Below are 12,059 nucleotides of genomic sequence, written 5' to 3'. Positions count from 1 at the left end.
GACCAGTTATTCTCGCTGTATTATGTAGTGTAACAACCAGACTTAAAGTGACCAAATCGAATCATTCCTCTTCAATTTTTTTTTTTTTTGCCGAGCCTTTGCAGGATTTTTATTTTTTTAGTACCCTTAGCAGCAAGATGGCAGACAATTAAACAAGTTTTTGCCCTACAAATATTTAAAAAATAAATGCATATTTATGTGATATTTGTAGGGATATTTCTAGCTTTAATTTTGAAAATTGTTATGATTGTAACAAATTATTCTGACTGCAATCAGTTAACAAATTTGCCTCTAGGTGTTGCTTGTGCTCCTCCATAAATCTTTTTTTCCTCTGACGGATGCCAGAATTTCCTACGCTGATATAAATAAATGACTTACGTGAATACTTTGAGTTCTTTGAGTTCTGATACTAATCCCAAGAAAATGGAATCAATAAGGTCGATTGAAATAGTACACACAATTTAATAACACAGAGAATTCATTATAGGAAAAAAGGGGAGGGAAATTACCGGAGATGATGGGAGTTTTCGACCGCTGAAAGTTACTAGCACAAAAAGAAAGTTTCCGCTATAATGTTAATCAATTTGAGGAGATTTCCTTGTACAGAAAAAAAATGCTTATTCCCAAGAACCAGCAAACATGGAGTTAAATCTATAGCCGTCATCTTACTTGCTTTGCAGAGAGATTTGGTCTCGTGCTCCTGATATGTCGCAACGTGCTGAACTCAAGGACGCAGTGCAGGACCGCACGGCTTGGAGCGGCCGTCATGCGAGACCAACCAGCCAGGCAGAAGAAAAAAGGACGAGCTATTGATCAGGGACGCTTGACCAGGTCATGCGTTTTTGTGTGTGGTCTGAGATATCTGGGACCACCAGGATCTGATGACGGTGTTTGAAGTCACTAAACTTAGAAAGCCAAAGAAGTGAGAAATTTGCATAATGATCTGTACTTGAGAATGCCCCTACAATCGACATAATTATGTACGGTTAGAACATTGTTTTATCAATATATCGCCTCGGATGTTTTAATTACATTGAAAACTTCATATTATCAGATTTCATTATGGTACAAGGTGAATTGGTACATTCGGGAACTGTTCAAAAAAGGACGAGCTATTGATCAGGGACGCTTGACCAGGTCATGCGTTTTTGTGTGTGGTCTGAGATATCTGGGACCACCAGGATCTGATGACGGTGTTTGAAGTCGCTAAACTTGTTAAAAACCCAAAGAAGTGAGAAATGTGCGTAATGATCTGTACTTGAGAATGCCCCTACAATTGACATAATTACGTACGGTTAGAACATTGTTTTATCAATATATCGCCTAGGATGTTTTAATTACATTGAAAACGTCATATTATCAGATTTCATTACGGTACAAGGGGAATTGGTACATTCGGGAACTGTTCAAAAAAGGACGAGCTATTGATCAGGGACGCTTGACCAGGTCATGCGTTTTTGTGTGTGGTCTGAGATATCTGGGACCACCAGGATCTGATGACGGTGTTTGAAGTCGCTAAACTTGTTAAAAACCCAAAGAAGTGAGAAATTTGCGTAATGATCTGTACTTGAGAATGCCCCTACAATTGACATAATTACGTACGGTTAGAACATTGTTTTATCAATATATCGCCTCGGATGTTTTAATTACATTGAAAACGTCATATTATCAGATTTCATTACGGTACAAGGGGAATTGGTACATTCGGGAACTGTTCAAAAAAGGACGAGCTATTGATCAGGGACGCTTGACCAGGTCATGCGTTTTTGTGTGTGGTCTGAGATATCTGGGACCACCAGGATCTGATGACGGTGTTTGAAGTCGCTAAACTTGTTAAAAACCCAAAGAAGTGAGAAATGTGCGTAATGATGTGTACTTGAGAATGCCCCTACAATTGACATAATTACGTACGGTTAGAACATTGTTTTATCAATATATCGCCTCGGATGTTTTAATTACATTGAAAACGTCATATTATCAGATTTCATTACGGTACAAGGGGAATTGGTACATTCGGGAACTGTTCAAAAAGGGGATACCGTCGTGCCATCCATTCCAAAGCGGGCCACCCGTAAGAACGAAGATGGGAGTCATTTTTGTGCTGAGCTTATTTGCTTCACATAGTTCATGTGTTTTTGCTTATCATTCTGATCAATAGTGTTTTATGATTTTTTTTTCATTAGGAGGCACTAAATAATGCACACTATCCCTTTAAGTTCGTCAAGACTTCAATTTGAGCAGTGTTGCCCAAACTTTAGGGCCATTTGTACTAAAACTGACATATTTTACTAATAAATATGTTTTTTTATGTTAAAAAAGTATAGTGGATTTATAAAGTTTCTCTTCATATTATAATTTTTTTATGAATTAATTTTGTTTTTTCACCACTAGGAGGTGCTATTTAAAACACCCTGTCCCTTTAAGCGCATGAACCTAATGGTGATTCCTCTAGTATCAAATTTCTAGTCACTTATTGTAAAACTGCCATCAACCCCTTAAATAGGATTGGTATCCAAATAGGCAACGATATCTGGTATTGGTACTACTCGCTTTGCCCTACTTGAAAATATGGTATAAAGTTATGCAAAAAATAAAAAGGCAGTAGAAGAAGACAGATTGACAGATTTTGATCGTTTTTGTGTTGCTGTACATATTTTATTCATTTGAGTTTTTGACACTTTCATATTTCTTTTGTAAGTTGGTGACAATTAAATCTTGTAGTTTTTTTTCTCCTGGTACAGAAAATTAATGTGAATGTTTGCTTACCAGTTAGATTGGATTGGGATGCTTGGAGTGGTTGGTGGTCAGGAGCTTCTGTATGCAATTTGAGACCCCACAAAAGGGGGAATGGCAGACTACAAAAGCCGATGTTTAATGATTTTGATGGTATTTATTGAGGTTGCCTTGACAACAAACCTAGCTAAAGACACTCGCAGAAGCCTAGAGTAAAACTGTGTAAATTTTTCACAAAAATACATCCAGCTTTTTCAGGGCCAATGAGTCACATACAAACACACACAAATCAGAATTTATAAAGTACTTTTTGACATTTAAACATTCTCATGTTGTTGAATGCACGATTTAGGTTGTTTTGGAACCTCAAGATAGTCAAAATTTCTGGTTCGGAAAATGTTCATTTACATTCAAGACGGTTGCATTGTTGTTATGCTGTTGTCAAACATCTCCAAAAATCTAAGTTAAACAATATCGGGCCAGCTTTTGATTCGACAGCTTTGCCAACAGTCAGCAAAATGCTGGAAGCTCATTTATTGCTAATCAACAAAGTAAACAGTTTCTTGGCAATGGGCTTGTCGATTTATGCCGGCTGTTTGCGTCAAATATTGTCCGTTTTCTTGTTTATCAGCAGTTCCCAATATTTATTATTCGCCCTGCACCTCAAGAAAATATCTTTTTAAATGGGTTTTATTTCTTATTTGAAAACAAACTCCCGGCTAAATCATTGGTCACACATGAACAACAACTGTTCAAACCATAAGCGGTAGCTTCAAATCAGTCACTGTGACAAATGAATAAGCTGATTTTAATGTGTAAAACTGGTGTGTCAAACGTGTAGCCCGCGGGCTGGATTAGACCCACCAAAATATTTAATCTGGCCCGCGAGACAACACTGAGAAGCGCAAGAGAAAAATGAGATGCAGTTTTAAATATGTCCACATGAGGTCGCCAAAGTCAGGTGCCACTCTCCAAGAAACAGTAGCTGTATTTTTTTTTATCTCTTTCTCTTTCTACCTGTCTTTCCTTCTTTCTATAGGTCTTCCTTTCATTTCTCTCTTTTTTCTTTATCCCTTCCTTTCTGTTTTCACACTTTCTCTTTCTCACCACCTCTCATTCTCTTTCACTTCCTCTCTCTCCCTCTATCCTTATTTGTCTCTTTCTTTCTTTTTCTCACTCTTTATTGTCATTCATTTTCTGTCTATCTTCCTTTCTCTCTTTGTTTCTTTATCCTTTGTTCTTCTCTTTTTTTTCTCTATCTCTATTTGATCTCTGTCTTTCACTCCCTCATTCTCTCTGTCTCTCTCTCTCCTTGCTGTCATTTTCTTTATCTCTCGCTTTGTCTTTCTCACACTTTTTTTATTTCCTTATTTACATTTCACTCTTTCTTTTTCCAACTTTCTGTCTCTCATTTGTCTGTATTTCTCTTTCCCTTTCTTTTTTTCTCTCTCTCGTTCACTCTATTTTTCTCTTTCTCTCTTTCTTTCTTTCCTTTTTCCCTTTCTTTTTCTTTTTTTCCTCCCTTCTTCTCTTCCTTTCCGTATAATCTACTGGTCTGGACCCGTGAGTTTTTTTTTTCCTTAGCATGTGGCCTCGAGCTAAAATGACCTTGACACACCTGGTGTAAAATGAAGAAGAGCAAACAAATAGCTTTTAAAGTGAATTGGGTGTATAACTTGTCTATTTTAAGCTCCATTTGAAACATCATTCATCCGGATTCATCAACATTTTTCAGCGACAAGCGCAACTTTAGCAGAATAAAAGACGGAACAAATTCATTTGGTATCCAATTGATTTGGTAGCCTGATAACGGATGTTCAGGAACATTTTCTTTCCATTTCTATGACATGTTCCCACTGACCACTACATACAATTGCAGCTTTGTAGACGTTCAAATTGAGATATGTAAAAGAAATCCTTCCCATGACAACAGTTCATCCAGCCTTATTGTATGAAGGCGTTTACACCATGCAGTAGATGAAACTGAAAAAGGTGAAAGGAAGAATACAACCTATATTAGGAAAACTTGAAATAACCTAGAGTAGCGTCAACTAACCATACTGGTCAACGATCATGCCCTGAATGGATGGTCTGGGCTGTTTTTATTCTCTGCTGCCTTGATGAGGATGAGCTGCAGCTAGTCCAATTGGGATTGCTCCCTGCTGAGCGTTGTTGGGGTGTGAAGGTACAACCCCCTAAGGGGAGGCACCGGACGACAAACCAATCGCCCCGGGTTGGGGCTTGTAGAACTCCCGATGGAGTCCTGGATCAGCCAAGTAAGACATGGGAATCCAGCTCCTCTCTTTCGGGCCAAAACCCTCCCAACCTGCAAGGCATTGGAAACCCTGTCCTCGATAAGGAACGTCCAACAACCTCCTATCCGGGCAGACCCGGTCGCCGTTGGGAAGTGTGAGGGGAGGGTCTTTCTGGTGTAGGTCTGAGCGGTCTGGAGGGGGAGATCACGGACCAACAACCAAACCTTCTGTGCAGGTTGATAAATAGGAGCTGGTCTTCTCCGGCAATTGGCGCTGCGACGTGCTTGGTGGCAAGGACGAGCGCCTCCCATGAAATCCTCCCAATACTCCCACACACCTGGTGGTGGGCTCGGGTGGACGGAACAGCTACCTCCAACTTCTGTTAGGGGAACACAGAGGGTTGGTAGCCCAGGGGACACTGGAAAGGGGACATCCGTGTGGCTATGCTCTCCACCGTGTTCAGGGAGTTCTCCACCAACAGAAGGTAGGTGGTCCAGAAGGTGGGTTATTGGGAGACGACATAACAGAAGGCAATCTCAACTGCCTGGTTGGTCCGCTCTGTCTTTCCATTAGTCTAGGGATGGTACCCCGTTGAAAGGCTAACCTTGGCCCCAATCCCTTGGCAGAAGGCACTCCATACCTTGGATACAAACAGAAGACTGCATTCGGACACAATTTCCATTGGCATACTGTGGAGCCTAAGAAAGGCCGCAGTGTCACCCAAAGATAGAAGCTTGGGAAGGGGAACAGCTTTAAAAAATCAGTCGACCACGGTTAGGATGACGGTGTTACCTTGCGACCTCGGAAGACAAGTGATGAAGTCGGGGGCATTGCGGGACCAAGGTTGACCAGGAGCTACAGAAGGAGAATGATTGGAAGACACGAAAGCTGCAGGAACTGGGTTAGCATGTGTTGAGCTCTGTAAGCTAGTACGTGGGCCTTGCTATGGCTAGGGAACCTACTTGTTCAAATATCTGTCTAATGGTCTTGTGTTTTTGGAGGAGTCCTTGAGGGTAGTAATCTGGCCCTGTATGCTATGAAAAGCTAATTATTTTTCTAATCATGTTAATTATTGGGCTTGTTTAACTACTACTTCCCCTAGTTTCCCAGCTTCCTCCTCTCTGGAGGTCTCTTGGCTTGTCATGGCGTAATCGTTCTGTTTGGTATTTTCAAAGAGCCACTAGTGCCCAGACCAAGGACAGAAAAGGTTGATAACTTGCTCATTATAAAAATGATATTTATTTTAGGGGTCTTAAAAAAGTGGAAGCAAAACGAGGGTAGCGACAGGTTGAGCTCCGGTCCGTACCTCAGGAGACCTGTGGCGTTAAAATTCGGTGGGGTGGAGGTACGAGGAGGTGTGTAGGATATTTTACAGCTTTAAAACATTTACCGTATTTTCCGCACTATAGGGCGCACCGGGTTATAGGGCGCACCCCCAAAAAATAGTTTTTGGTCCTATATCTTCCATAGATAAGGCGCACCGGATTATAAGGCGCAACAATGAGAACGTGGACAAAACAGTCAGATGATTCAGTCAAACTGATTACCCCCTTCACATTCCCAAAGCTTGCAAAGAAGCAAATACGTGTCGTGCGGTGTCCGTACGATGTCACTTAAATGCGTCATTTCAAATATCATTCGGAAGGTTGAAGTCTTGGGATTCAAGAAATGCCAAACATTTCTATGTTTCTATTTTCTTTTTCGCTCACAACTTTACTGTGCATATGACAATAAACACTTGGAATTGAGTTGAATTCACTCAACTCATCACAGCAACATCAAGATCGTTCTAAAACAAGATACCGGGAAAATATAAAGCCGCATAACTCACCTAAGTTCTCACGTTCAATAATGATACGCAATCATGGTCTTCTTACAACCGTGAGTGAAGTAAATCCAGGAGAGTAGAATATTTACAAATACAGACTAATGAAACATGTTTCTTTATGGCGTACTTTAGCAAGCTTGCTACGCCATTGCTAAACTCGGCCGATTGCAGGGTTTGTTTTGGCCATGTAGCCAATCCGAGGCTCCGAATAACTTCAGCCAATAGCGATCGATTTAACAGATGATTGACACATCTTTTTCGGCCGATTGCAGGGTTTGTTTTGGCCCTCTAGCCAATCCGAGGCTCCGAATAACTTCAGCCAATAGCGATCGATTTAACGGATGATTGACACATTGGTTAGCCAATGAAACGCCGGTATATAAATCCCAGCATACACCGCGGACTTGCTACGCCATTGCTAAACTCGGCCGATTGCAGGGTTTGTTTTGGCCATCTAGCCAATCCGAGGCTCCGAATAACTTCAGCCAATAGTGATTGATTCAAATGACGATTGACACATTGGTTAGCCAATGAAACGCCGGTATATAAATCCCAGTATACACCGCGGACTACTCCACGTTCGGGGTAAAATCGAGTCGGTGGCTGTTGCGTAAGTTGCGAGACCTTGAGAATTTAATATTGAGCCATATATAAGGCGCCCTGTTATAAGGCGCATGGTCAGCTTTTGAAAAAAATTAAGACTTTTAGGTGCGCCTTATAGTGCGGAAAATACGGTACTGCACCCACAGCACAAATAAAAAGTATGAATAATGACTTATAACATTGGTAAAAATGGCGGCGCCCTTTGTTGGCTGCGGCTGCATCGGCTCGCTACAACGGGTCAGGTGTATCGACATTTCGTTCTGTGTACATTGTTACAAAGAATGACAATACAAAGGAAATTATTATTATTATTATTATAATCTCGTACATTTGTAGAATTATTTAAGAATATAGCCACATCTCTCTCACTGAAAATGCTCTTTATCTTTGCACAAAATCCATCCTCCTTTCTTCCCTCAAGAAGATTTCAATTACTCTGTCGTACATATTTTCCTTGCATTTGAGTTCCATCAAAAAATCCTTCACTATCGCAATGGAAGCTAGTGCTAAAAGTCGAGCCTATCCTGTCATTTTTCTGGCATAAGTCTTGTGTTTTACGCCTAGAAACGCCCGTTCGTCAGAAACTGTGGACACGGGGACATTGTAGTTTTCTTCACATTTTTATTGTGATACTCACGTTACCGCCCCCTAGCCAATCAGATTCATTGATGTTATACCTCTCGGTAGATAGCAGACCCTGGCAACAAGTAATGATTGAAATGTGATTGGTTAAATGATTAAGTATGAAAGCACACATCTGGAGACAGCAGACAGACAATTCAGAATAACTAAAAAAGTATTCATTGACAAACAGACACTGCCCTACTTACGAACGGACGATCGTTCGTATGTGGAATTTGTTTAAAAGTTGCCTCAGTGTTATATTTAAATTTTTAACGTTTATAGAAGCATGTTTAAGGCTTCTATAAACATTGTTTTGAAACTGAAGAATAAACATTTAATAAAATAACGTTACAAAGCAGGCTGAATGATAAAGCATAGTACTGAAAAAGAAAGCTACACATTAGGCCTTGACATTTTGTGGTCTATGAAGCCCTTTGAGACTCCTTGTGGTTATGGGCGTCACAAACAACCATGACTTAACTATAAAGATAAATAAAGTTGAGTATAAAATACTTTTGGAAGAGTTTGGGGACTTCCTCCTACCTGGTAAAAAATGGACGAAAAAAAAGCAATCCAATAATTCCCTCAACAGCATCCTTCTTCCTTATTCCACTTTCATTTCAAAAGTAACGACTCTCCTATTCTTTTACCTTTACACCAACCATATTGAATGGATGCACGAAATATCAAACAATAAAAATGTCATTTCCTAGCGTGCTAGAGACACAGTGCAGTGTGTATACACACAAACCAGGAAGTAGAAGCCAGATTTCTTCCTAAGGGTGGATTTTGGATGACCTTTCACAGCTTCACGCGGCGGAATAAAGCACTGCAGTACTGTCCTCTACTCGGATAGGTGCCCACAATACAAAATCTAACTCACACTAATGTCTGAATATTTTTCGACATCCCGAAAAAAATGTTCATATGTACCGTTGTTCGTCACTCGAATGTTTGTAAGTAGGGGTGCGTCTGTACTGTAATTAACATCACATGATTCCGATTTTTTTCAAGCCAGCAGGGAAGACCCTGCAGGCTCTGATTGCCTACCACTGCACAAACACCAAACTAATGAATGAATAATATTTGTATAAATAGCACCCAACAAATATTGGCAAAAAGCGCCCTTAAAATATTGGAAGAATTAGGAACTTTTATTGCAATGCAATGTAGGGAAAGAGACACTTTGTTTGATGTACTTTGAGCCATCGATTATTTTTTTCTTGACAAGATTTAGAAAATACATTTTTAAACCATCTCACCCTTCAATTTCCATAGAAACGATCTCGTATTTTTTTCTATAGAAAGGTTGTCAGCATTTGAACAGCAATTAATTTTTTTATTTAATTATTTATTGATGTCTTGTCATCCTCAACTCTTTTCAAGGTTCGCCGATACGATTTGCGGTCAAACACGAAAAAAGGAGCTGACAAAACAGAGTAGAATTCCACTTGTGTCAAAATCTAAATACACAAATATTACATATGTGAAAAGATCTAATAGTATATCAATCGTAAAAACAAGGTATTTTGTGTTTTAAAGAGTTAAGTTCAGAATCAAAACTGTTTCTAACTGTCCCTGGGTGTGGCCATTTCAAGAATTGGCATCCTGCTGCTCAACCTTTGGCGAATGACCAATCATGACTCTGCTTCAGAAAGCAGGTGAACAGTGATTGGCTGTTGCTCATACCTGGACAACATCGAATTACGTACCAATTCCTTGAAAACAACTATCAAAATGGCTGCCCTCGGAAAAGGATGAAATTAGCCAGATATTGCTTCCAAACCCATACTCTTAAAAACACAAATACCTTGTTTTTAGAAGTGAAATACCATTAGGTATTTTCACACATATTCAAACATTTGTTTTTTTGTTCTTTTATTTCAGATTCAGATCTACTTTTTTGTCATTCTAGTACACGTGTATACAGAAAGAAATGTCGATACATCTGACCCGCACAGTTTCCTTGAATGTACAGATATAAATAAAATGTTGTATTGAGTTGGAGTATTGAGTACTAATAATATACTAAATAATTATGGCTATGTATAGTATTTTACAGTAGTGCAAAGAGTGCAAGAGGAGCAGCTAACCAGATGTGCAAAATGGGCAGTCAGGTAAACAAGTCAGGTAAACAGTAACAATAACACTGTAGTACAATAGTGCAGAGGAGAACAGATGTGCAAGGAGTGGCTAGCTATAAAGAACTTCCAGTAGTGCAAAAAAGTCAAACAAAACCAACAGATGTACAGATTAGCAGCAGTTAGATTTACTATGTGTTTGATTGACCATTTAACAGTCTAATGGCCAGGGGGACAAGACTATTGTGGAACCTGGTGGTCCTGCACCGCACACTACAGTACCTCTTCCCAGAGGCTAGCAGAGTGAACAATCCATGATGGGGGTGAGAGGGGTCCCTGATAATGTTCTTGGCTTAGTATAGGCACTTTGAAGTGAGTGGAATTATAATCTGTTTTGTCTGTTCCTGTTTTTTTCTTTCACCGTTAAGTGTACCTTATTACCGGACCTCGAAAGGCATTGGGGGTGACAATTATTCAATACATAAATAAAACCCTGTTCAAATGTTGACAACGTTTTGATTAAAAAAATCGATTGTTTCCATATAAATGGAGTAGTGAGGTTGGGCTTAATCTATTTTTAGAATCTTACTAAAATACTAATCGATGCCTCAAAGTACATCCCTTACAAAGTTTCTCTTTTCCCATATTAGATAGCAGTAAAAGTACCTTTTTTTCCAATTTTTTGGGGAGAAGTTAAAATATTTGAGAATATTTACATGAGTAGTTTTCTTCAAATTCTACGAACACAAATTAATCAAGATGCTGAGTTTAAACTAGCGTGACCCATATTAAAATGAAATAAACACCAGAGGTGCTTTGCTACAAGCAGATACTGTGGGAGCAACTACTAATGTGGATGTTAAGGTTCTAACTAGGGGAGTGTCAGGGTGTTCCTCTGCATCCTCAGCAGTTATCTCAGGGTCACAGGTGATTCACCCCTTAACCTGTAGACCTCTTGACAGCCACAGCCACCTGGAACTGCTTTCGACTACTGTGGCTATCTCCCTGATAGCTTTCTGTTCTGTACTTGTTTGGAATCAAGTCCAATCTTCTGCAGAAAACTGCGCAAAGATGTGGCAGGGAAACCCTGAGAGCCAACCTCAATTGGGTGGATGGTGGCACGCCATCCTGCGATGGTTGCCTCATCCACAATGTCCTGGTACTTAGCCCTCTTTTCCTGATGAGATATAGCTAACCTGTCTTCTCAGGGAACAGTGAGTTCGGCTAAAAAGATAGACTTTGAGCTCATAGGAAAAATGATCATATTCGGTTGGAGGGTAGTTGCCATTACCTCCTGAGAAAAGACTAGCTATAGTAGGTGGTTGAATCGTTTTCCCTTTGGGATTTTCCTGCTCTTTGGTCAAAGCTTGGGAGACTCAGTGGTATTGGTTCCTGCTTGTTGGTTTGGCTTCTCTGAAGCTCGACCCGCCTTGCAACCTCAGTGAAGACTTTGTCGTGTCTCCACCGGTAGCGCCTATCTGCCAGAGCTTTTGGGCAGCTGGTCAGAATGTGGTTCAGTGAGCAGAGGCTGGTGCTACACAGACTGCAGTATGCCTCTAGCTCTCTTCCCCAGATGAGAAACTCAAACTCCACACAGGAAGGTTCGATCTCATGACCTCAGAACTGTGCCTCACTCGCGCTAACCACTGCCACGCCATGCTGCCCGTAATTAAACATATTTAACAAAATAAATATTACCACTCCTCAAACCTAGAACAAGTCCATTAGCTTTTCTTTCCTCTGTCTAACAGCATAGGAGCTACACTCAGGTATTGCTGAGGTTTGTATTCGAGACTGTATCACTATATACAAAAAATGTAATCAACATTTTTTTCTCCTCCTGGCCCTTTCAAAAAATGTTTAAGCCAATGCGACCCTCGACTCAAAAAGTTTGCCCACCCCTGCTTTACACTAAACCTTATTTGTAGACAGGCA

The sequence above is a fragment of the Urocampus carinirostris genome, chromosome 9, assembly GCF_059441175.1.
Source record: "Urocampus carinirostris isolate Australia breed hairy pipefish chromosome 9, RoL_Ucar_1.0, whole genome shotgun sequence".
Taxonomy (NCBI): Eukaryota; Metazoa; Chordata; class Actinopteri; order Syngnathiformes; family Syngnathidae; genus Urocampus; species Urocampus carinirostris.
Note: the sequence above shows the minus strand (reverse complement) of the source record.